Source organism: Mesoplodon mirus (assembly GCF_964341445.2).
Source record: "Mesoplodon mirus genome assembly, chromosome: 4".
Taxonomy (NCBI): Eukaryota; Metazoa; Chordata; class Mammalia; order Artiodactyla; family Ziphiidae; genus Mesoplodon; species Mesoplodon mirus.
This window is the reverse complement of record NC_138979.1, coordinates 115690550-115711860: the sequence shown is the minus strand read 5'-3', so window position 1 is coordinate 115711860 and position 21311 is coordinate 115690550. Positions and strand designations below refer to the sequence as shown.

General features: G+C 40.6%; 1 protein-coding gene across 5 annotated transcripts in view; it reads left to right on the top strand.

Annotated features, from left to right (window-relative positions):
• The window catches only part of STXBP6 (syntaxin binding protein 6), a 263219-nt gene that overhangs the window by 22599 nt on the left and 219309 nt on the right, over positions 1-21311 (top strand). The window contains exon 1 of one of the 5 annotated variants that reach the window (XM_082619225.1): positions 11737-11756. The exons of 3 other annotated variants lie outside the window; for them this stretch is intronic. The gene's annotated coding sequence lies outside the window, so the exon portion shown is untranslated. Of the gene's footprint in view, positions 1-11736; positions 11757-12398; positions 12478-21311 lie in introns of those variants that run through there. One more of the 5 variants, XM_082619221.1, reaches the window with a different exon arrangement.

Sequence of the window (21311 nt, the reverse complement as noted above, 5' to 3'; positions counted from 1 at the left end):
CTTCCCCTGACTCCGAATGAAGTGTGTGACTCAGGGCTGGCCAGTCATTCCTGAGTCGTCTAGCCACAATGGTTGGTTCAAGAATGGCCTTCTAATCCAAGCTGGTCTAATCAGAGGGAATTTTGAGACTGGGGGATTGGGAGGTAGAGGAAACTCCAGGAAGAGAATCTTTCTTATTTTCTGCTTAAACCTGGCAGAATGTGGTCTGGAGGTCTAGCAATGGCCTTGCTGCCATAAGGTAGAGCTTATCTGAGAATTAGGGACACGAAGAATCCAGATAGAGAAACGGGTCCTGATCATGTTGATTAAACCCAGTGGCAAGCTGTACCTCTAGGCTTTGTGGTTAAATGAGCCAATAAATTCTCCTTTTGATGTAACCCAGGATTTCTTTTATTCACACCAGAAAGCAATCTTAATTGCCAAGATTTAAAACTCGTGAGTTTTCATTTATAAATCAGGACTTTGGCTTGAGCTAAGTAATTGTTTTAGTAGGAACATCTGCTCTCCATTTTATTATAGTCTGTACCTCTCCATACTGTCATCTGACCCTGATGCTTCAGGTCTGTTGCCAGCTATCCTGTCGGTTCTGCTGTGCTTTAAATTGTAGATCTGAGGGGGAAGTGAAAGTCAACTTTGTTTCCCTTAATTGTATTACTTGCTTGTCCCTGTGGGTAGTTGGGCTTTTGGCTGCTGATATAGAGTGAAAAGGGAGGGAGACCTAGATTCAAGCTTTGAAGAGTTTGAACCCTGGAAGAATAGGCAGAGGAGGATAAGCTTGCAAAGAGAAGGAAGCCATGGCAGCAGAAAGAACGTTGATTGTAGAGGCCAAAGCAACGAGTGTTTCAGGGTTTCAGGGAGAAATTGATCAACATGGCCAGATACTGTCAGGACGTCAAATAAGATAAGGAATGAAAAAAAATTCTCATTTGAATTTGGCAATAAAGAGATCATTATTGATCCAGCCTGGAGCTGTTTCAGGGAGTGATGGAGCCAAGCCAGGTTGGAGTGGGTTGAAAAATGAATGGGAGATGGAAAAACGGGAGATATCCAAGGAGGGCAATTTTTATTTTTCCTGTGAAGGAAGCAAAGAAATAAAGCACTAGCTGGAGACGTGAGGTTGAGGGTAGGAAGCTTTAAAAATAAGATTCGAGTGTGTTGAATTGTTGATGGGAAAGATCTGGTTGAAAGGGAGAAGCTGGTTGAATAGACAGGAGAGAAGAGACAAGGGGTAATTGATTATATGAGTCTGAGAAGGTGGGGTGAAGTGGGATCTAAAGCCCAGTGGAGAGATTGACCTTGGGTGAGAGGAGGGAACAGGATGCAACAGGAGGGCAGAAGCTGAAGGTCAGTAGTAAGTTAGTCTGATAATGAGAAGTTGCTATGCCATAGCTTCCATTTCTCTGTTAGGAGGCAAGGTCATCTGGGAATGGGGGTGATGGTAGTGTGGATGTCAGAAGGGGTGGCCCTTTGAAAGTGAAATAAGAGTTGAGGAGAGTGGGAGAATGAGTGGGTGGCATCACCCAGCATTGTGGAGGACTGACTCGTTAGTGGTTGGTGCTCATGAATGTTGAATGGCTCTCGACAGTGCCTAGGTGCTCAGCTGTGGGCCCAGACAGAGCTACCATAGGTATCAGCTATGGGGTTTGGCAGAAGAGGAAGGACAAAAGGGTGAGCGAGGTAACTTGAGGACATTTGTCAAGGGTGTTATGGGATGCGCTCTATGGAGATGTTGGCCCTTAGAAAGGAAGCTGAGTAAGAAGGGACATGAAATGAAACTTCAGATGAGGCCCAAATGGTTGATCCCAATGAAGGGGATTTTAATGAGGCAGCCGAAGCTGAGGGTATTATAGTCAGAGGAGGGATGCTGGGTGGTGAGGCTTGGGTGGAGTGCTGGAGAGGTTTTGTTGGAGGTGAGGCAGGCAAGGGAACAGAGACCAGAGTGTCGATGGATTTTGGATATTCAGGTCTCCCTTGCTCATTGCAGGACTAAGACAGGAAAGGAAAATTTTGGTCAGGGTTCAACGTCATTTGTATCTGGGTTGGCTGTTTAATAAGAATAGGTTATCCATTTCCTCTTAACCTCCTTCCCTTTGATTTCAATGGAAGAGTATATTGAAGTGGTTTGGGGCCTACCTCTGTTTTTGCAATGTGTCCAGAGAGTGATATGAGGAAAACTGTGTCTTTAATCACTTTTGGTACAGAAAATGTAAATCATTTAAACCTCTCGAGTTCATAGACTTTTCAGTTGCTGGAATGATTTGGTGCTCTTTTGCCTTCCATAGTCATGTTACTTCTGAAGGTGATTGATGGTGTAATCAAAACCTTTAAGAGGAGCCCATGTTTAACTGGATCCCTTGTGGCTCTCACTATGATCTTTGAAGGCAGGGTAAGTAGGAAGCTATATCAGAGACATCTTTGTTATTTGTAACGTGTGTCGTGCTTTGGCAGTAACAGAACCTGAGCAAGCCCATCAGTCGGTAGCTTATAAGCAGTAATCCGAGAGCTCAAAAAATTCTTCTCTGAATGGTAAGGCATTGGAGCCAGCATTGCTTATATGTGAGAGGGAGAAAAGGTTTGGAAGTCTCACCAAGGGGGAAAAAGAAACACTTGGGTTTTGGGTTTAATAAGATGCTAAATCTGATCATCTCAAAACATCTGAAGGTTGTGATAAAAATCCTCACCAAGTAATCAGGATGCAGCAGTCTAGAGTCTTAAAAATTCAAGCGTGTAGGTTTTCAGATACAGCATCTATTTGTTACTGATTCTGAAAAGATTAGGTAAGCAACAGAGCACAGGGAAAGACGGTCCATGTTTGCAGGCTAAGGATGATGAGCAGTAGTGATAGCAGAGGTCCCACAGCACTCAGAGATCTGCCGCAGAATGAAGTGTCTTACAGCCCAGAGCAGCTCTGCTGCCAACCAGCCACCACTCTGCTCTCTGTAGGGCTGTTTCCTTATTCTTCCGCAAGGAACCTGTTTATTCATCCCTACTCTTACCTGTACTTTGCCCCATCCCAATGCCTGTCCTCCCCTTTCTCCATCTCACATCCATTTTCCCCTGCCCAGTGAGGCCAAAGCCAAGTCCAGAATGATACTAGATCTTTCCTTTTTCTGACTCCTTTGTGTATATTGTTTGTGTATCTTAGTAAGTTAGCTCTTTCATAACTTATAGATTGTTAAGTTTGTGAGAAACCTTGGATATTTTTTTTTCTCAAACTATTCACAAAACAAGAATCACTTTACCTGACTCAAGGCTTAACAGTCTGCAAGTTCCTTTAGATCCTGGTGTATTCAAGAGTCTGGAGACTTGGGTCCTCCTGTCTGGGACTTCAGGCCTTTAAGGATTGCTTCATTTTTTCTCCAATAAAGAAAACAAAGCTTTGCTGATGAGCATGGCATGTCCTTGACATCTGCTGTTTTATACTGTTTTACCCAAGCAATAGTTCGGGCCCTGCCTTGATCATTTTTTCTTGCTCTATAAATAACTAAACCACCTGCTTTGTCCTTAGAATTTTTTTTGAAAGGCTTAGTTCATTCTCGACTTAAATCTTCTTGTGGCTTATTAATTCCTTCTGTACTTTTGTGTACATCCTTACTTGCTGTTGAAAAGCTTATAAAGTGGGAAGTGGGGTGAAAGTCTACCAAGCACTGCTTCTTGGGCTCAACAGAGCAGAGGGGGCTGAGTTAAATTGTAGCCAAGGAGCCCTTTCCTCCTTAAGGTCCTTTAAAGTCTCAGTTGAATTTGTAAACTGCCAAGAGCATTGCCTGGGATGGGGTAGGCCATTAATGGTAGCTATTCTTATTGGGCCTAGATGGCTGGTCAGAAAGATCCCACATTAAAGAAGTTTATCAGTTAAGAACTAATCTCCTACATGAAGTGAACCTCAGGATTTTCATGTCGTGGTAGTTCTCTATACTGAGGCCAAAGCGTAAATGGGGACTTTAGAATCACAGAGTGTTACAGCTGGCAGGAAATAGATGTCAGCATCCAAAATATTATACAGAAGGAAACTGAGGTCTGGAGAAGATTGATAACCGTCCACAGGCCATGTAGTTTATATTGGTACACTGGGACCTGGATGCAGCTCTCTGGGCTCTGGAACCAGGATTTTCCTACCGGACCAAGGTGTATGACTCTGAAAAGTCACTCTTGAGGGAGGAATGTGGAAAGATAGGAGGAAAGGGATAGTGTCTGGAGGGTACCCTAACCCTGGGTGGCGATGTCAAATAATAGCATAAATTTAGAGGTTTAGCCCCTGATATTTCACCACATTACTCCTCTCAGATGGTTGTCCTCTGTGTCTGCTCCTTTTTAGGTAAATTCTGGGTCAGTACTTTGGAAAACCAGGAGGGTGTGGGGTTCTAGGAATAATGAGAGCCTCCCGTAATATTAAAGGTCACAGCTTTGACAATGCATTTGGAAAAGACAGAGAAGAGCCTGGTCTCAGAGAAGCCTTCAGGCCTTGTGGGAAACTCGGGTTCTAGTGCATTGCTGCCGAGGCCTGGGGTGGGCGCTCAGCATTTAGCTGTGTAAGGACTGAGTTGCAGGTGAGCACGGAGCCCCTGGCAGTGGCTGAGGTCTGAGATATATGGAGAATTTCTGGGAGTCCTGCTTGTGTACACTGCGGGAAGGATGTGAGAATAAAAAAGTAATACCAAAAAAAAAAGTCATGCAGCACCATGATGACAAAACAGAAAGAAATCCATCCAAAGATTAGGGGAAGAATGTGTTTTCTGGAATTACTGACATGGGAGCAGAGGGTAATGGGGTTGTATGTTGTCGAGAAATCCTGTGTTTCTTTACTTGGGGAGAAGACCTGCTAGTGACCCACAACCAGGAGAATTTGGAAAGAGGGAAAGTTCAGGGGTGGATGTCTGAGCAGGCGGAACAAGCGCCGAGTTTGAGCTAGTGGATGACAAGCTGAGGTTCAAACCCACGCGGTTTGGTTTCACACTTGGAAATCTCAACTGCTGTGCTGTCTGTCTGCCCCTGCTCAGCTGCCCGCTGTGATCCAAGCCCTGGGAGAAGCAGCCAGGTCCAGTTTAAGTTCTCCTGCTTCCTGGTGTCCCCCAGGGATTCCTTAGAGCCTCGTAAGTCGTTGAGATATATGATGGCCCAGGACCACCCTTAGTCAAATGGCCATGGTTTTTAGGTCCCCATGGCATCTTTTTTTTTTTTTTTTTTTTTTTTTGAGATACGCGGGCCTCTCACTGCTGTGGCCTCTGCCGTTGCGGAGCACAGGCTCCGGACGCGCAGGCCCAGCGGCCATGGCTCACGGGCCCAGCCGCTCCGCAGCATGTGGGATCTTCCCGGACCGGGGCACGAACCCGTGTCCCCTGCATCGGCAGGCGGACTCTCAACCACTGCGCCACCAGGGAAGCCCGCCCATGGAATCTTGATCTTTTAATGCACTTGCATCCTTTCTTTCCTTATACCATCAATCTTATATCTTGGTAACTTGAGTACCAACTGGTTTTCTCTGCCCTTTGGAGGTTTTTAGTTAAACTTGGCTCAACCCAGAGCTTTCTCGTGATTCCACACATTCCTGTGTCTTCCTTGCTCACGCCTCCCTCTGCCTTTGAGCGTCTGTGTCCTAAAGGACTCTCTGTATCCCTCACGTGCGTTCTGAGTGCAACACTTTTTCCCACACAGTTTCCCCGGGAAACCGAGTCCCATCAGATAGGCTTTTGTGAAGACTCGAAGAGTCACAGTTTGACATATGTGATCTTTCCCCAGCTTTACGGATTCTACCCCTCCTTCATATTCTTTCTCACTCGAGTATCAAAGTTCTATCCACATAGGGGCAGCTGTGGGACGAGTCCTCACTTTATACCTTAACAGCACAAATAAATACCGCCTATTTTCTGAGAATTCTGGTGAATAAAAGATTTGTCCCATTATATTCACTTCAGCTTGGGTGCAAATATATACAGAGATACCTAGGCCTTTGACTATGCCATTACTGGACTATTTCATATTAATTGCTACTAAATCTTTTACTGCTTAACACTATACACTGTACAGCTGGACAGCACTCACCTCAGATTTCTTTATCTCCTTTATCTGCCAACTTCTCTTAAATGCAAGACATTAACTTTGCTTTCAGTTCTCATACCAGTTCCCATGTTTTTAGAACCTAAAGCATGTGTGAATCTCATTCCATTTCCCCTTTCCGACTCCTTGTAGCCCAGAATATAATGATCTTGGTTTTTTTTTTTTTTTTCATGTCCTGTTTCACATCTAGGAGTCTCCCTGATAGTACAACACACCTAGAATTTTCTTTTGAGTAAAAGCTGTGACTGACATGTGAATATTCTTAAGACTTGTGTTCCTTTCTCTAGAATCATGTGAATTTCTCCCCATCATTCTTATTGGCATAGATTGTCTGAATGACTCATTTTCTCAAAAGAGCCATGAGAGACTTAGTGGCATTGGAAACTAGATCCCCAGTTCAGAGGCATCTGGTGGGGATTGGGGAGTGACTGTCTCTAATTCTGAGGATTGCCAAGGATCTCAGAAACTGTGAGATATTTTTTCTAGGTTCAGGGAGTTAAGAATCTGCTACCATTCATGATTGGCATAAAGTAAAGGGAAATCTAACTGCATTCTTGTTTTTGCTTTTTTGTTTTTTCCTAGTCAAAAAGTTTATTTCTGTTCTGGGGAAAGTAGAAGCGTCCAGGTTTAAAATAAATTACAGTATTCACTGATGAGCCTAAAGAATTAGAAGTTTGTAAAATCTTTGTTTCTTGGATGAAAAAAGGAAAAAAGGGAGAGGATAGAGTAGAAAAAAGGTGTATTAGGTTATAATAGCAATAGTAGGTAGCATTTATAGAGCATGTATGTGTTAGGTACTGTCCTAGGAATTTTTCCATTTCTCATCTCAGTTAGTATAGCCCTATGACACTCCCACTCTTTATTTTATACAAGAGGAACCCACAGAGAGGTTAAACAGCTTACTCAAAGTCACACAGCTAATAATGTCAGATTGATGATTTTCATGTTGGCAATGTAGTCGAAGTCTCACACTCTTTAACTTCAAGGTTACAATGCTGTATGTTAAGTCATTTTAACTTTTTCCCTCGCCTTCAGTACAGCCTCCCACAGTATATATAAAGCACAGGAGAAGTGGCAGTTTCAGCTTCTTTTTCTTGTTGTTTGTTTATTTAATAGCAGGGTTAAAAAATAAAGGCAGTGTGCAGTCTAAATCAAGTTTAATTAGACCCGTGTGGAAAACATAACAATTATCTATGCCAATTTCCAATGTTTTTCTTTTTTCATGTTCAATTATTAATAGATACGGCACACATATTCTTTCATTTATTTTCTAAGTGAAATGATTGAAGCAGGCATAGTATTCTAAGCTGTTGCCTAGTTTTTTTTTTTTTTTTTAAGAATCTTCATCTGAAAGGAACATTTTCTCTAAAAAAGAAAAAAAAATCTGTTTTTGTTTGTGGGACACATCTTCCCTTGGAGAATATGGTGTTACCAGGTGTGGAATCTTGGCATTAAACTAAATTTCCCTTTCTCTTCCCTGAACTGATGGAAAGGAGTGGGGTGGGTTGGGGGAGGGGAGGGGTGGTGGTGGGATATACATATACATAGATGTATATAGATGCACATCTCCAGACCTGTCCAGTATCTGGACAGAAGGCCTTTCATTAGGTCCCAGACACCCCTGTTTGTCCCCAGCTTCCTGTGCTGAAACTGAGGTTTTAGAAGAATCTCAAGAGATTTTCTTGGGCTAGGTTGTCCAGACGGGGTTTTTTAAAAAATAGCATCTCTCCTTTATTTTATAGAGGAAAAGATAATGAAGAGTATCTCCCCTTTCCCAAATATAAAAAGGATGTTTTTCTGTTGCTTTCATAATTGAATTAAAAATCCCTCAATGATAGTTTTTAATATTTTCTTCATGATTATAATGTTCTTCCTTTATCTGAGCCATGGAAAGGTTCACAGAAATATAACAAATAAAATATTCTTACCATTTAAAAAGAACTGTCTATAGAGTTTTGGTATTATAGATGATTTAAAAATAGTTTATTAGGTTTCTCCCCACATTTAATATAGTAATTGCAGAAAATTTGGGAAATTCAGAGAAATAGATGCAAAGAAAAGCAAATTCTCGTAGTCCCTATACCCAGGAGAATAAACAACAACAACAATAACCTTAAACTTACTGTTTTCATGTGTGTTCTTTATCTGTGAAGAGTTTTTACACCTTTCTCTGTGTTGAGTTTTTCTTTGTTTCTTGGTTAGGATCATACTCTAAATGCAGTGTTGTTTCCTGCTCTGTTGGAAAGATGTCTCAGGTTCAGAGACAGCGGATTCAGGGCTTCTTTGCTGAACCTACCCTGTCACAGGTCAGCTGGCAGCCTGGGTCGTGGAGTGCCTCAAAAACTTGCTGTGTGGTCCATGCTGCTGAGTGCTGGGCGGCAGAGAGGAACTGCCTTCCCAGCTCACAGAATCGCTAGAGAAGACAAGCAGATGTTTTCATGGCCACTTCTGTTTTTTTGGAGTGGAAAATTTCAAACATATACAGAAATAGAACATTACAATGGACCCTGTGTGCCTTTCTCCCAGCTTCAACAATGGTCAATTTATAGCCATTTTTCTTCATTTAGATCCCAACCTCTTTTCCCACACCCTGGACTATTTTGAAGCAAATCCCTAACATGCTGTTATTTCACTAGTAAATATTTCTATACACATCTCTGAAAGACAAGGACTCTTTCTTTTAATACTGTAATATTATCATACTTTAAGAATTTCTGTAATATAATCAAATATGAAATATCTAGTCAGTGCTGAGATTTATCTGTTTTCTTCATTTTTTTTTTTTTTTTTTTTGGTTTGTTTGTATCAGGATCCAAATAAGGCCCAGACATTGCAATTGATTGACATGGCTCTTCAGTACCTTTTAGTCTGTAGGTTCACCCTTCACTATCTTTTCCTTGCAATTTATTTTTTTGCCAAACCAGACCATTTCTTCTGGTCTATTGGCTGGATTTTGCCAATAACATCCCACAGAGTTAAATGTTAAGTGTTCCTGTGTTTAACGTATTTCTTTAGCCACCAAATTTCTTGGGAATTGGTAGTCACATCTAGAGGCTGGGTCAAATTCTGTTTCCATTTTTTGTCAAGAATACTCTAAGTTTGTGTGTACTCTCATCAGGAGGCATTTAACACCAGTTATTAGCTGGAATACTTGAATAAAGAGAAACTTCTTCTAATCAGCTACTTGGTTCTCCTGGGTAAAATTTAGGTAGGAAAGGCAGGAAATATGCCTGATTCTTTCTCTTTATTTACCAGTTTTTAAAGTAATTACGGTTGACCCTTGAACAACATGGGGGTTAGGGGTGCTGACCCTTCATGAAGCTGAAAATTTACATATAACTTATAGTCTGGTCCTCCCCATTGGTGGGTTCAACCAACAGCAGATTGTGTTGCACTGTAGTATTTACTACTGAAAGAAACCCACATATAAGTGGATCCGCACAGTTCAAACCCATGTTGTTCAAGGGTCAACTGTTGTTGGCTCCATTAGCCAGCTAATTAGTAATGTCCTCAAAAGGTAGCCATTGAGAGAGAGTGAGAGAGGTATGTGATTCATGAAGAATTCATGAATTAAAAAATATTGGTGTTTTAATCCATTGCATTTATTCTTGACACTAAAATTGTCCCGTCTTTGGCCAGTGGGAGTCCCTTTGTGCTGGCTCCTGGATCCTCTTGATATGATTCTAGTGATCTTTGACAGCTTCTCTGCTCTCTGTATGTTAAGATATTCGAGGCCAGTAGTTCTCAAAGTATAATCTGAGGATGCCTGGGGGTTCCCAAGACCCTTTGAAGGGGTCTGTGAAGTCAAAACAGTTTTCATTATGGTACTAAGACATTGTTTACCTCTTTTACTTTTATTTTCTTATGTGTTTAGTGGAGTTTTCTAGAGACTACATGTTGGCTCTTGGAATGTGTGTATATTCTTGTTTTCTAGAATTTTCTAAAGTAAGCTCTTTGGAGTCTTCAATAATCTCTAAGAATGTAAAGGGGTCCTAAGACCAAAAAACTTGAACTGCTGCTCTAGGCTCATTTTTTAACATTTTTTGCCATATACGTGGAATCACTGGTGACCTTGTAAATCAGCTCCGTTTTGTCAACTCTTTTATTATGTGGGTGTGATCTGCTCCAAATCTCAAAGCTAATAAATAGCAAAACCAGAATTTGAACCTAGATTTTTATGCAGTAGTTTTTTTCCCTGTAAAACAATCACTGATGTCCAAAATGTATGATTAATTAAAGCTTAGAAATTGTAAACACTGCCCAAAATGCCAGGCATGTACATTTTAGAGGCCACCAAGCAAAATTAGCAGTTCTTTTTCTCCAATGGAATGGCTGTCAAAAAGGGAAAAATAGATGTAGAGGCAGGATGAGTGGTTGCTATAGCTCCATGATATAATGTAAAACCATGCACTGAATATGTTGTTTTTCTGGTCACAGTAAGGACATTCAGAATGCAGTAGTAACTCATTTGCATGGCAACATTGAAAGATTTCAGTCATCTGGCGAAAAGCCTGCTTGGCCCGTGGAATTCAGTAATGGCTCACGTGGGCTTCCCTGGTGGCACAGTGGTTAAGAATACGCCTGCCAATGCAAGGGACACGGGTTCGAGCCCTGGCTGGGGAAGATCCCAGAAGCTGCGAAGCAACTAAGCCCGTGAGCCACAACTACTGAGCCTGAGCTCTAGAGCCTGCGCACCACAACTACTGAGCCCACGTGCCACAGCTACTGAAGCCTGCGCACCTAGAGCCTGTGCTCCACAGTAAGAGAAGCCACGACAATGAGAAGCCTGCGCACTGCAATGAAGAGTACCCCTGCTCACGGCAACTAGAGAAAGCCCGCGCACAGCAACGAAGACCCAACACAGCCAAAAATATAAATTAATTAATTAAAAAAAATAATGGCTCATGCATTTCCCACTAATTTCTGAACCCAGGTACCGATTGATTGCTTGACCGTGTAGCTTAGAAATAACCTTTTTTTCATCTTGTAGTTCATTGAATCAAATCCTGCAAGAAAGCATCCTGCAGTTTTCAGATAATGGTGCCTTAAGCCTGGGACACTAATTTTTCCATCACTAGTTTGGGATTAGCAGATGCAAACTATTATATATAAAATGGGTAAACAACAAGGTCCTACTGTATAGTACAGAGAACTATATTCAATATCCTGTGATAAACCATAATGGAAAAGAATATGAAAAAGAATATATATTTGTTTAAATGAATCACTTTTCTGTACAGAAGAAGTTAACATTGTAAATCAACTATACTTCAATCAAATTATAAATAAATAAAATAATTTTTCCATCACTGAATAGTATACAAACCTCTAAAAGATGGCTACTTAAAACCACTGGATTTTGCAGTTCTATCTCCTTGGGGGAATCTTTATTTTGCCTTACTGTGTTGAGCTGAACTCAGTAACTTGTCCTTTGTTTACCATTCCCAGTAACTGCATCTTCTTTTGGATACTGAACAACATTGACTCTTATTTCCCAGCCACACAGGAGAGCTTCCATCATAAGAAAAGGAAGTAAGCCTTCAAAACAGCTTTCTGAAGCTAGTGTATGTACTGGAGATGATCAGCCTTATGTAACGTTCTTGAGTATTTGCCAAAGTAAGAAACACCTGACAGCCTCACGTGCCATCTGGAAAAGTGTCCTCATAGAGGAAGCTTGGCTCAGAGCTCACATCACTGTTCAGGTGCTTCGTCATTACTTTGTGGTTCAGGTGGGGAGTGAGGCAAAGAATTTGTCCAGAGTTTCAGGTCTCTCAGTAAAATGCAGATTTCTTTGTTGGAAAGTAGATTTTGAATACTAATATGTTTTTTTCTTTATGAGCAAACTCATTTTCCACTGGAGCCTTGCTTGTGATTTTTCTCGACATTAAATGTCATAGCAAAATGATTTAAATATCTGCTCTAGGTGACTGGTTGCATTTAGATTTATGGATTTGTAAAGTCAGGTGCCTGGGCTTTTCTAGCAAGTCATTCATTGATGTTGCTGAAGATAGTTTTAGAATACATGCAAGTCAGAGCAAAGGTAGTGTTTCATAGGGATGGGCACTACCATGGGTCATGTCAAAATTTTATTTTCTTTCATATTTGCCACTTTGACCAAATTGCAAAAAAAATTTTTTTTTATTTTTTATTTCATGTTCAATTCACTGAACAGTCCTGTCTCCATATGCTCACTGAACCACAACATGTGGTTTATGATGTAGCAAGCCTTGAACTTACGGCTGGGGAATGTCAGGAATTTTGGGTTCTGGTGTCATTGAGGAAAATGGCCCCGCCTTACTACACTTTGATTTCCTGTTTAGAAAGTTCTGTTCCTTCATAAGGACCTTGAAGTTCTAGGAGGGAAGGTGCTATGTGTGTGGAGTTTTCCATGAAGTGCAGTCCTAATGAAAGGCTGAGTTAAAGGTAGGTGAATGCTTTATAAAAATGTGTTTTACATATATATGAGATATTTATTAGTTTATGCCACACTTATTTACTTACTGAAGTATGAATTAGCCCCAGGCAATTTGAAGTCAGATTTGAAATTCAGGTTTTGTTTACTTAATGCCCTTCTTAAGGAAGAATAGAAAAGCTTAGGAAGTGGAAATTAAAATTGATTTTAATTGCCTGAACAGGTTTACTGGAGAATCATTTCATTGAGGTGAAAATGAGGGCCAGATTATTCTTGTTCTTGCTGTGCGTCTAATTCCAGGCAACTTTGGAGCAGTCCATAAATCTCATTCCAAGTCTAAGGGAGAATATCCATCATAAAGTGAGCCAGAATGTAACAACTCTTTGTGATGACTGCCTTGGCTAAAAATTTCTGCTGGTGAGAACTCAGAATTACAGGAGTGCATTTGGAGGTGGGATCGATTATACTGATGATTCCCACGAGGAAAAGGAAGCTATTTTAGGCTCTCCCAGTGTGCTTTTGCAACTCTGAAGACCTCTTCCCTGTTCCCCCAAAGCTCAGTGAGCCACTGTTGGGAGCAGTTGTGTTCTGTACCCTTGAGGTGAAGCTGTACTGGTGTGAAAAGTGGGGATAGCCTATTAGAACAGCATTTCTCTCTGGGGAGTGCTCTTACTCTTTCAAGAAAAGATAAGTAGTGGCCTTGAGTGATCCGTAACATACAGTGGCAGTCACGGTTGCTTAAATTTAGGATCGTGTGATGTTCAAATGTGTGGTATTTTGATTTGGTACTAAATGCAAGTTTTTTGTGTGTGATGTCATTTTTGCATGAAGAGTCTATATGTGGGTGCTTTGGAGCCCAGTAACAGAAACCAGTGGGACTGGAAAAGCTGCTCTGTTTAGTTGAGAGTCAACACCAAGTTGGAGTGAGTTCTCAAAGAGTATGTGACACTGTGGCCATGCCTTGTTCCTTAGTGAGTTGAGATTGGGCTTGTTGGGTTTCTATTTCACTGAGGGGGGAGAGCTTTTCTGTGCATTTGATTATGCTCCATGATATGTGGATCATGACACTTGTGGACTTAGGTCTGGGGAAAAATGTGGTTCAATTTTTTATTGCATAGTTTTGTATAATTTGTGTAATTTTTCTCTCTGTTGCTTTGAGAAGCAAGTAGGAAAATGGAAAAGCAAAGAACTCAAGAGATCTGCAAATGAGATTAAGAGGAAAAAAGTCTCTAGGAAATAAGATACGTGTATGTTTAAGTTTTAGAACATCAGGTATTAAATCCAGTCATGGAGAATTCTCTACTGGGAGTTCCCTAGTGGCTTAGGGGTTAGGATTCCAGGCTTTCACTGTCATGGCCTGGGTTCAGTCCCTGGTCGGGGAACTGAGATCCTGCAAGCATGTGGTGGGCCAAAAAAAAAAAAAAAAAATTTTCTCTACTTATTGAACTATTTTGAAATTTCACTTTCTAAAAAAATTTTTTTATTGAAGTGTAGTTGCTTTTCTGCTGTACAGCAAAGTGATTCAATTATACATATATATGTATTCTTTTTCATATTCTTTTCCATTATGATTTATTACAGGCTATTGAATATAGTTCCCTGTGCTATACAGTAGGGCCTTGTTGTTTATCTATTTTATATATAATAGTTTGTATCTGCTAATCCCAAACCCCTAAGTTAGAAATTTCACTTTTTCATTGTTGCCTGACTTAACTCGATGTCTTGAAAAGTCTTATAGTTGTTTAAAGTTGTTCTGAAGTCAAAACAAAACAAATTTGCTAGAAACAATCTTGGCCATCATCTAGTGTATCCTTGTATTTTGCTGATGAATCTATCCAGTCTCTCACAGTGAAAGTTACATCTGAGTCTCATTATTCCCCGTGCCTAGCACTGGATTTAACACATAATACATATTGGCTGGCTTGTGGGCTGACTAGGGTAGTACTTACTTTAAAAAGAAAAAAACAAAACAAAACCAAAACTTGACACAAACCTTTTGGCCAGAATATACTTGAATAGAGTCTTAGTGGAAAATCTGAAAAGTATGGTTAACGGTATAAGAACAACTCTTCTTTTTGGGATTTAGAAACGTTGCCCTTCTTCTATGGATTGTTAGATCCTAATGTCTTTAGAATGTAAATTCTAAAAACTTCTGATGTGTAAAATGTATAAAAACATTTTGGTGTGTAAAATATCATTTGTGTTACACATTTTCAAGCTGGTAGTCTTTTTACCATTACTTTGTGAGTATTATTTAATTACTATTTGAGAGTCAACAGAAGAATGAATGAACAAGGATCATCGTTCCCGATAGACACTGTTCTCCCATATGCCAAAAATTAAATATAATGTGGATTTTAAAGTTCAAACAAGAGTTTGGAAAATTAATAATAACATTCAGTGATTTCTTAACAACCTAAAGGAGTTTATCTTATCAGGTCATGGCCATGTTTGGAAAGCTGAGAATTTGAACTTGAACTGTATTGTTTCTTCCTTTAAATGAATTGTGTCTACTTCCCATGGGTAGAGCTAGGTCTAGGATCTGATCGTTTTGCTCATGTGAGACTCAGGAAAATTTGCTTCTGAAGCTGTTTGAAGGAATTTCCCATCCTCCTGTTTGGTTTCATGCTTCAGGTGCTGGCGCCGGCTCCATGGGCAGGTGTCTAGAATGGAGAGGGAGCAAGGCCTGCACATGTGGTCCTTGTTTGGTGAAAGGCTGCCCAACATGTGTCCACTCCTGGAGATTCTGTCCATTCTCAGTTTATTTGGGGACTTGAAGATGGCATGATAATAACTTGGGTTTCTAGAAACCCTGCTTTATGACCTAACAAATGTGTTGTCTGTGAGATCTCTTTTTGAGATGTTCTCACTAGGTCAGAAGAATCTAACCATGCTGGAGTATTGCAGGGATCATTTCTTTTGTGGCTAAAATCTTCAGATTTGGAGAAAAGAATCCAAATATCTTCGTTATTTCATCCATTCCTTCCACAAATATTTATTGAGTACGTCTGGTGTGCCAGGCACTCTTCTATGTGCTAGACAACATGGACATAATTCCTTGTCCTTACAGAGCTTCTCGTTGGGAGAAAGGCACACAAATAAGTTAAATATGTCAGATGATGATATGAGCTCTGGAGAAAATTAAAACAGGGATGGGAGATAGGAATAGGGCTGAGGGAACCGTATTAGGACCTGGGGTCTTGCAGTACTTCTGGTGACTGAGTAGACCCACAGGCATGAAACAGCCCAGTCCTTTATGTTTTGTGGCTGATCATGCTGCCACGTCATTGCCAGCATTGTCACTGTCACAGTCGGAAGGTGTTTATCTCACACCTATTAGCAAGATTGTGTACAGAATGAGTCATATGGATGAGTCCCCAAGACTGGCAGCCCTTATGTGGACACATGCAGAGGACTTAGAGATGACAAATTTTTCAAATGACGGTATTCATTCAGCAAATGTTTACTGAATGATGGTATATAGACAAGGCATTGTGGAGAATAACAAGATAAATCATGTATATACCTTGCCAACAGAGTATGTAGCCTAGTATATTTGTATATAGTAGATCATTTGCATGCCAGTGATTTCACATTTGAGATAGACTACTAAAAGTCCATAGCGTATGCTGACTTGGCCTTTTGCTGAGGCATGGTTTTTCAGTCAACTGCTTTGGGAGGTGGGTATGCGGTAACTAACCTAAGAGTGGTGGATTAGCAGTGGCCCGGTGTCCAAATTCCAGGGCAGCACTGTTTCTACCCCTCGTTTAATGTGTAAAATGCACATTTGAAGTGAAATATGCTTTCTTTGTGAAAGATTGCTCTGAGAAAAAAGCCAACTTCTAGTGCTGGTGATGAAAGTGCTGATTCTAAGGTGTGATGATTCTTAGCCAGAAAATGGAATCATTGAGGGTCTCAAGGAAATACCAAGCATTTTGCTCCCTTTATAAGGGGAAATCATATACTGTACTAGTATTTTGCCAGCTTGGAGATGAGCCCCTCATGAGTGTATTATTTGGGTGGATCTTGATAAGGTCCCTAAGGGAAGTGTGGACATGGGAGGGTTTCTCCCCCTTGTCTGAAGGTGCCTCTCAGAGGAAGCTAAGCAAAGCTTCTTCATGAGCTGCTTCACCTGCGTCGTAATATCTGGTTATTCCCATTCCTTCCAAATAAAGGGTCAGCCATCTTTGTGTGAGGCTCCCTTGGCATTTATTATACAGATGGGATCAAAAGTTTACTGTATAAAACATAGTTTTATATACGTATGTATATGTGATATATATACACACACACACATATGTACAGACATGCATCCATACATATCCACAGAGGACAAGGGAAAGCTTGGAAGGGGAGGGAAAAGTCATAAACTACAGTGGCCGAGGCTGTTGGTTAGTCACCAAAACCTACATTTCCCTCTTCCTGAGCCCACAGCAAGAATGCATTTTCCAAGCTCCCTTGCACTTAAGTGCGGCAGGTAACTGAGTTCTAGCCAATAGAATGACCCTGATAAAGATGGCAGAGGCTTGCAGCCTGAATCCCTATTTCATTGTGAATAAGAGGAAGACCTCATTTCACCCCTTTCCCAGACACAAAGTTCTGAGGTGTTTGAGCCATAATATATTTTGAGGTCTGTTTCAGCAGTGACTAGCCTTCCCTTACTAATACTGGTTCTCTGTGTGGTAAATGAGAGAGGCAAAAACCACAGTTTGAGGGCTTTACTCTTACTTCATTGGGACCCTGGACCCAGTTGTTTCTACCTGAATGTCAGAATCAGTGCTCTTGGAAGGGGGTGGTTAATTGTGCTTATAGGTTCAGGCTGTGTGCTTATTACTGCACTCACCATTCAGTGCTTACAGAGAGCTACGATTCTTCTTGTAGCCCCAGTGGCTGAGGGTAGAGTGCTAGCTGACCCTGATTTTCTTTTTTTTCCTCTTGTCCACAAATATTTTAGTTGACCAGACCACCTCAAATGGTACTCTCAGCTGGAGGTAACAAAAAACTCAAGTCAAAGAGAACAAACAGGTGGTTGCCAGAGGGGAGGGGGTGGGAAGAGGAAAGAAATAGGTGGGGGAGACTGAGGTGCAAATTTCCAGCTGCAAAATAAATGAGTCACAGGCATGAAATGTACAGTGTGGGGAATATAGTCAGTAACTATGTGTTGTATTTGTAAGGTAACTAGATATTGCAGTAACCATTTTGAAATGTGCAGAACTATTGAATCACTGTGTTGTGTAACAAGAACTAACATGGTGCTGTAGGTCAATTATACTTCAAAAACAAACAAACTCATAGGAAAAAGAGATCAGATTTGTGGTTATCAGAGGTGGGGAGTGGGGAGGAAGAATTGTCAAAAGGTACAAGCTTCCAGTTATAGGATAAATAAATACTAGGGATGTAATGTACAACATGATAAGTATAATTAACACTTCTGTATGTTATGTATGAAAGTTGAGAGTAAAGCCTAAGAGTTCTCATTGCAAGAAAAAAACATTTTTTCTATTTCTTTAATTTTGTATCTATATGAGATGATGGATGTTCACCAAACTTATTGTGATAAGTCAAATCATTATGCTGTACACCTTAAACTTATACAGTGCTATATGTCAATTATATCTCAACAAAACTGGAACAAAAAAATCAAGTGTATTTCCTATAGGAATAAACCGTTTTTCACCAGTTAGTGATTTTATTAAGAGCTGAGTGGTACATTTGACTTCAGGTGCTGTTTGTCTGTGACTCTTAATCCAGTCAGACGTTCATCCACACATTGCCACACCTCAGCTATCTTTGTATTCTTTCCCTAGTCCTTTACCCCAGAGCATAGCACAGTGCTTTATATATTATGTGTGGCTGAATAAATGTTTGATGAATTAATTAATTACTTAAATCTCTTATGCTGGAAGAGCTTCTTGAGCTAGTTTCATGCTCAGTGAATAGTTCTTTCCATGGTGAACATCACTCCTGCTACGTATGTGTTGCTGTCAATTCACGTGATGTTTCATCTTGTTTAAGTTTGTGATGCTGGCCTTAGCCAATAACAGGAGTCACCCAGCATGAGGTTTGAGAAGGGAAAGAGGTGATGGGCTAAATGGTTGCTATATGAGTGTAGTAGGATGTGTCTTGACCTGGTTCCAAAGGTACTTGTAGGGCTCATGTCTGGTAGATGATACTGAAGCACATTCCTATGCTTTTGTTGGCAAAAGAGTCCTCTCGTGTTATTATATGTACTATGCCGCTTGATTTAATAGAAGAACAACAGATTCATTTTTATCTGCCTGGTAACTAGGTTTGTATCTTAGGTCTTGCTTGACTCAGCAAAGGTTCTAGAGAATTCTCTGTAAAGAGATACATGCACATTCATAATTAGGCTTGTTTCCCCTAATACAATTACAGCTGAAATCTTTCCCTCAGGGATTTATGCTCCTTCTTAAGAGCACGTTTTAATATCGGTAACACAACAGAAGGATGACTTGACAGGATTGAGGACACTAATGGCTAGGAAAGAAATTAGGGGTTTCATCAGCATATCTTCCTTTGAGCAGCAGTGGGGTTACCTTCCATGTCTTTCTTCACTGGTCCTTTCTTCCTCTCCAGCTGAGAGGTGACTTTGAAAGAAGCTGGCCAGAGCTTTTCTCTGATCTTGCTCTTCTCACTTCTTTTGTCAGTTTATGATCCTTTTGCCAAAAGTCAGTGAAGCAAAGATCATCTTCACATCTTTGATTGACCCTTAACATGCAAGAATCTGCGTTGTGAACATTTCAGTGCGGACTTACTTGTTGCTAAACTTCAACTGGCTTGGCGAAGATGGGGAAACCATTGTTTCTTTAACAGGACTTAGGAGGTCACAAGAACTCAATTGTATAGGCTTCCCTGTCATAAGTTACTTAAATTGTAAGCATTTATGTTGGAAATACGGAGCTGATTATCTTCTCTCAAAGTAGTCTGTGATGATTAATAGCAAAGAAGTTAAATTTTTTCTGCATCTCAATTCACTGGCCTAAATGACATTACAGAGGCCTGAAAATACTGGTCCAGTGTCATCTACTTAAAGGAATTAGTTGTGGAGAATGTTTTTACCACAGCTGTATGTTGGGTTATAAGAAAAGCAACTAGTTTGTAATGTGGATAAATTAGTGCTGTCTCTAACCTTGACTGGTATTGTGATCCCACCTTTCACAGTGGTTTAAATGGTGTTGCTTCAAGTGATAACCTGAGAAACTAGCTCAGTCCAGAGACCTAACAGAAGGTACATGTTTGAACAGGGAATAATGATCAATAAGTTCAAGAATATTTATTGCTTTATTGTGGAAGATAATGCTACCCTCTGCTTTCATTATAGTCACTATGATGGAAAAATAAAAAATCATCACCCTAAAGGCCTACTTACCTCACTTCCTATCAACTGACACAACCTGCCCCACATTCAACAAAAAATTACAAGGCATGCCAACAGGTAAGAAAGAGCACAGTCTAGAGAGACAACATAATAAGCAAAAAACAGACTCTCTTATGACACAGACATTAGAACTATCAGACAAGGAAATTAAATGAATTATGATATGTCAAGGGCTCTAATGGAAAAAGACAACATGCAAGAACAGATGGGTAATGTAAGCAGAGAGATTGAAACTCAGAGAAATAATTACAAGAAAATGCTAGAAATCAAAAACGTAGTAACAAAAATGGAAAGTAACTTTGACGGACTTGTAAGTAGGCTTGACACTGACAAAGAAAGAATCAGTGAGCTTGAAGATAGATCAATGGAAACTTTCCAAACTTAAATGCAAAGAGAAAAAATAATTTAAAAAAAGAATAGAACATACAAAGTCTGTGGAACAATATAAAAAGGCATAGCATATGTGCCATTGGAATGCCAGAAGGAGAAAAGAAAGGAGCAGAAGAAATATCTGAAGTGATAGTGGCTGAAAACTTTCCAAAACTAATGACAGACACCAAACCACATGACCAGGAAGCTTGAGATAAATATTGGGTCGGCCAAAAAGTTTGTTCGGGGTTTTCCATAAGATGTTACAGAAAAACCTGAATGAACTTTTTGGCCAACCCAATACCTGAGGGTTCTCCCCACACCCCACACCAAATATGTGGTGGTGTTTTTTCCCCCACACCAATTCTCCAGTTCTCTCACACCAACTTGGGTCTCCAGCAATTCAATTCAATTCTGACACTAGTTCTTGGAGTTAGTGCAGACCCTACTGGTTAAGGGCTCAGTCCCACAAGTCTGTCCCCACTTCAGATGCTAGCCACAAATGGGGTGCTCAAGGCTACCCACATTTCTGCACAGCCAATGACAAATTCTGGGGTCCCATGACCCTAACCCCCTGAGGTTGGATCATTCGCTAAAACAACTCACAGAACTCAGGAAAAGTGCTATGCTTACTATTACCGGTTTATTATAAAGGATACAACTCGGGTGGAAGAGATGCACAGAGCAAGCTGTGTGTGGGGAGGTGGGGGCACAGAGCTTCCATGCCTTCTCCGGGTGTGCTACCCTCCTAGCACCTTTGTATGTTCACCAACCTGGAAGTTTTCTAAAACTTCATTTTTAGAGGTTTTTTTTTGAGGTTTCATTATGTAGCCATGATGGACTAAATCACTGGCCATCGGTGAGTCAGTCTCTAGCCCCTCTCTCCTCCCTGGAGGTCAGGAAAGGAGGGCTGCTGAAAATTCCAACCCTCTAATCATGCCTTGGTCTTTGTGGCAAGCAGCCCCCATCCTAAAGCTCTCTTCCTAAGGGTCCACAGGAGTCACCTTATTAGCATAAACTCAGGTATGGCTGGAAAGGGCTTTTTATGAATAACAAGACACTCCTGTTACTTCTATC